The sequence below is a fragment of the Apis dorsata genome, unplaced genomic scaffold (assembly GCF_000469605.1).
Source record: "Apis dorsata unplaced genomic scaffold, Apis dorsata 1.3 scaffold_172, whole genome shotgun sequence".
In the NCBI taxonomy this organism is placed as follows: domain Eukaryota; kingdom Metazoa; phylum Arthropoda; class Insecta; order Hymenoptera; family Apidae; genus Apis; species Apis dorsata.
Window position 1 is genome coordinate 288,865 of NW_006263460.1, and position 6,098 is coordinate 294,962.

Genomic DNA, 6,098 nt, shown 5'->3' on the forward strand with positions numbered 1-6,098 from the left:
TTTTATAAACATAAGTTTTACCGAAAAAAGTTAAAAATTGTTGTCTATGAATGGAAATATTTTATTGAAATTAGAAAAAACCGTGAAATATTGTGACATGTTTTATCTTTACTTTAATTTTAGAACTGCGCACAATAAGATAGTAAGACACAATGGTAGATAGTAGTAGTGCTACTATAGTTTGTTCATTTATCATGTACACATAATAGAAATTTACATAAGAATATTATTGAATATTAATATTTAAGTAAGAATAAGTGTTAAGAATTATTAATATTAATGTTATTGTTTTCTATTATAATGTATTCCTATCATCATTCACCAATCCAAACAAATAAACATTACGATGGAAAACATTAGTAAAATCGAAAGTATCTATATTTTTCGAAAACTTGAAATAAGATTTTTCAAATCTGTAAAATATCTGAATTATATTTATATTACAGCTATTATATTATAGCTATACGATTCGAAAAAATTTTCTCTTTATGAAAAAACCAAATTATATTTTCAATTTCATCAGTCGTCACGCATAAAAAACTCAATGGAAAGTGTTACTAGCGCGATAATTAATAATTTCAGCATTGTGTATAGGAAGTGATCCTTTTCGTTCGTGTAAAATCCTATTCGAAAGCGTATGACATAAAAATAACGATTGGTTCACAGGTCGAAATCGTAAATTTTCTCTCGAATGATATTCGATTCCCTTAAAACGAAGACCGTTAAGCGTTTTATTTTCTCTCCCTCTTTTTTTTTTTTTTTTCACTCTCTCGTTCTCATCCGTCCGTCTGTTCGTCTTTCTCGTCTTTTCCATTTTAATAAAACTCCACCACTCCACGAGTTTCAGAAATTGTCACGCTTTATTTTCTCGTATATCAAACGAATTAATGGTTACACCTGTACACACCTACACCCGTGCGATACAATTAGTTCTTTCACCTGCTCCACGCACGATGTAAAAGCCTGGAAATATGTCGCAGGTGTGGATAGCTGTACATATATTTGGAAGGTAATCGACGCTCGACTGCTGTGGAACAAAAATGAAACGTATTTGACGTATTAATATGCAGAATAAAATCGTACGTACAACAAATTATATATTTTACGTTTATGTTAAATTGTATATTTATATGTAAAGATACACATGTAAATATAATCATTCATAAAAATCTTTGTATTTTCTTATACAGAGTGTTAATATATTCGCGGCACATATTTGGAGGATCGATTCTATCTATCTATCTGTAACAAGTATAAAACAGGTATGTAAAAATAATACAAAAAATATCGATTATTTATTATGATAAATAAATCTTTGGACGAAGATGGAGACAGAACGAGATGTGACGGAGATAAAACTATTTCTCTTTATCGCGTCGCGACACGTATTAATACCCGTGTTATATATATCATTTGTTAGGCTTTTATTATGTAATTATATTTTATGATCAGATGCAAAGTTTAAAATTTTTTTTAACAATTTTTTATGTAATTCATATTTTCGAATACATGTTATAATATATTTTTCAAGTTCAACCGATAAGTTAGCTGATACATTTTAAAATTGAAATAATTAAAAAAAGTTATGAACAATGGAATTAAGATTAAAAAATGTAAAGTTTTTTATAACGAACTAAAATATAAACAAAATTTAATTATATATCGGATTTTATTAAGCCTGGAAAGTAACATTGATCATAATTTTGATTGAAATAGCTTAACATTATTGATATTTTATTTTTTGATAAATATTCATATCGAACTCTTATTAGTGTCGTTTACATGTAACACGATATTTAACATGTCTAGATTTTAGATTTTACGATCAAGAATTAAATCGATCAAAAATTTAACGATACAATTTAAAACTCGTTCTAGGAAATAAATACAAAATTTGAGTTAACGTTGTTTTTCGCATTTTTCAACTCGAATCCTCTGCGTTCAGATAATAAGTGTCTCTCGCGAGATATTCTATATCTCTCATTTAGAACGTGTATACGTAGTAAGATATTGTGTAAAACCTTCATTTAAACATTGGTACATTGCCGTTGTTGTAAAAATAAAAATAATTAGGTAGAAATTACAGAATCGCGGAAACAAATGTGCCAAGTTAATTGAGATAAATATATTAAGCAACGTTGGTTGCGAAGATGACTTTTACCAGATTCTCTCGCCGATTCTTGCAAATGTCAGCAAACGTTTAGCCGCATTCGCTGGTAATTTTTAAAACAGCTTTTTTCAGCTAGTCGATAAGCGATTTATTCAATGGCTGCTTATAGAGAATGGTATATTGCGAAACACTTCTTTGTTTAAGAGATTTATATTGTTGGATTTATTTCTCTTTCTCGTTAAAAATATAAACAATTAAATTGGACGCGCACGTGTGTGCGTGTAATAGAAATACAATGTGAAGAAGAAAAGATTCGTAATTAGATAGGAGTAGATGAACGAAACATAAATAATATATAAGAATATAAATAGTACATTAATGACAAACGAGAATCGATTCGTTTATACAAAATACATCTGGCATAAATTATATTATTTGTGAAAAATGATTAATCATTGTCAAACGTTGTATTCGATTTACATTCTGATTCGTAAAGTTACAGCTATAATTACAAAATTGCCAATATTTTGCTTTTCGAAATTAATTAATGATATATTTCACTTCGAAAATAATACTCGAAGCAACTGTACGGGATACGATATAATGAATGATTGTTCATTTTTTTATTTTACAAATATTTCGTTTAGCAGATGTGCAGAAACGAGTGAAAGTTATTTGCAAAAGATGGGCAGATGATGCAGAAGCAAAAGTTACCATAAAGAAAGATGGCATTCTTCTTCGTTATGATAATTTATTTTTCTCATATTTCCATAAATAATCTTTTTTTCCAAATCTGTGGATCTTTTTTTTTATTATATGAATTTTTTATATCATTTTTTTTTAACAAAAAGTAAAGTAGAGATCCAGAATATTTTTTTTGTTAGATTTTTATGTACTAATAATAGAGATATTTTAAACAATATCATTTCTTGAAAATTGATAAAAATTTATTTCGATATTTCACGAGGCATAATTTGTTTATAATTATACAGTACGTTTTCGTATACATGTATTATTTTATTTAAAAGATTATTCAAAAAAAAAAAGAGATTCAGATGTAAGTAAATCTCTACTGAAGTTTTTAATCCAAATTATGGCTAGACATTTTATAGATTAACCGCACTTATCGAAACGCAAACTTTTATTATTTGAACAAGCAATCGCAAGTAAAAGAAGAAAAATAACGAGAGAATTCTTATTATATCCATTTACAAGAACTATTTATAATGATTCGTATAAATAAAATTTCATTCTTATTAATATATTTTGCACTAGATCTTATTTTATATAGAATAATAATACTAGTCACTTCAATGAATCATGACGAGATTCGTATAAAAGTAGCCAAACTCTTAAACACATTGGATTGTCAGACCACGTACTGTACCACGTCAAACATCACGTTTTATTTTATCGCATTATCGATTAATTCGAACAAACTTATCCCTTGTGAAACAAAGATTCCATTTAGAAGGATCGTTTATATTATCTGTTTAATCAAAACTACTAGCAATGTATTAAATTCTCTCGCGAGAATCATGTTCCATTTGTCCGCATCGATTTATAATTGCAATGGTTCCCAAACGAATGTGTCACCAGTATACTATATGTATACGTACTTCAAATAAAAAAAAAAAAAAAAATTAAAAATAATTATCGAGACAATTTCGTTGAAACGAAATGATATTTGAAAATTCATTTCTCATAACAATAAATATCTATTTAAAATATAAATAAATGCAAATGTTAATTCAAGTAACGATAATTGTGTTCAAAATGATTACATAATTATTATCGCGTTTTTTTATTACGAATTAAAAAATAAATTCGAAATGTTATCATTTCAAATAGAAAAAAAAAAATATTCGTCCTATATGTTCATCCAATAATTTTAATACATCGGTCGATTCGAAAAGATTGGGAAACACTGGCGTCTATTGGATAAACGATTAGTCAATGTCAGATTGGAAGCAATATAACTTATACGGATAATTTCGAACGTTTGAAAATGGTGTTTTATCGAGATTACGGGGCGCGTGTGAAATAAGTACGCACCGAGTACCAAAGATGTATCAGAGAACGTGATCGAGTAGGCTGTCAGCGTGCAACATAATTGCGTGCATCGAGATTTCTATTTGCCTCGTGAAACGATCTTCTCCGTACAATATTCTCCGTATGGTTGTTATAATTTACATACCGTAAAGGAAAGATATCAAGGTTACGTCTTCAATTCCTTTTTTCACGTATCATTTTTATGCAACATCAAATATAAAAATTTGATCTTTCGATATCGAGAGATACTCTTAATAGTAAACTATGAATATTCCTACAAATTTATGAATACGATTAATTGTAATCTGTTCGACACGCTGATTTCTGAAAAACATTTATCCATTTTTTTACCACGAGTAGTTTAATTATTTTCAATTGGTCCCTTAGAATTAAAATTACTTATGAATTTAAGATTTAATACGTACAAATTTCTAATAGAGAGAAGAAAAAAAAAAAAGAAGAAGAAGAAGAAAAAGAAAAAAGGAAGGAAATAATTTACAACGCTGGAAGATTTACAATTGAAACGCTAAAAATATTCGTTTGAAACAATATCGGTAAATCATGTCGGGAAAATCGCAGCTAAGCTAGGAAATACGGTAATTTCCGGTAGTAACTTAACACGAACGAGAAAAGTCATTGAAAATAAACGGAAATTACAGTACGTACGTTCTCGAAATCACAAACGAACATTGTGTGCACGCTGGTAGCTAAGGTCGTCGATTTCAAGCCTGAATGGAAAACGTTCGGCCATATTTTATCTCTTTTCTCGTTGCTTCTTCGACTCTTGTGCCGTTTTCAACCGGCTCTCTATAACGTTTCATTTATTACGAGTTGGCCACGCCAACGTACGTGATTTATCTCGAAACGTACGCGTACGTACGTTTTCTCCCAGGGAAGGAGGAGGGGAGGAGAGGAGGGAGAGAAGAAGAATCGCGCGGCGTTCGTTCGCCGGGGACCATGTTTGGCGGAAAGTGATCCAAAAAGTGTTTCGAAAATCGCGATAATTCTATTCCACGATTGATCCTCGTACGATCGACTTGGAAATTATCACGGTAATTCGGTTGGAAAGTTGTGAGTGGAGACTCGCGTCTTACGGAGTGGAATGTTAAAAAAATGAAACGCGACTAGGTACGCGAAGGAGGTATTTACGATGATGGACGGAAACGAGCAGAAAACGAACGACGATGGAAGAGAAGAAAGTCAATTGATATAAGTGGCGCAGCTTTCGAAAGCGAAAGTCCTGCTCGCTGGTTTACACGGTTGTGTGTACGAACGCACGCGTTCGAACGCGATAAAAACATTGAGCAACCGGATGCCGGATGCCATAGCCCTGGCCACGAAAATCCGCCGGCCTCTTCTCGGCCTCCTGCCCGAGGCCTTGAAGAGTTTCGAGCACTCCATTCTATTTTCAAGTGTGCCCGTTCCCGCGCCTCGCCTCACCAAACCGCTCTTCGCCCATTTTTCCCCTCTTTTTCCTTCTCTAACATTTTCCTCCCTTCTCTGTCCCACCTTCGAAATATGAATCGTTTCTTCTTTTTCAACCATGCGTTTAAACGGGATCATGAAAAGCGATGTAAAAAGTGATTCCATTTGGTCGTTTATAAAAGATAAGTAGAGAAGTTTATTCCTAGTTTGAAAATTTTTTCAAAAATAGATTTTCAGATTTTACTTAAAGAATCGTAATCTTCGTTACGATTGTCTACTTTTATTTGATTGATATCAAAGATCAATCCTTCTTTGACTATGAAATAAAAAGTCTGAATATAAATATTACGTAAAAAGGACATGTATCGTGTATGTCACGAGTGTACATATTTTAAAATATTGGCTTATATAATCGATTACAAATCCCACGAAAAGAAGTATGAAACTTCTTCCTCCTACACCTTTCCCTGTTCTTTCACAAAAAAAAAAAAAATTTCACGCGGGTAATACA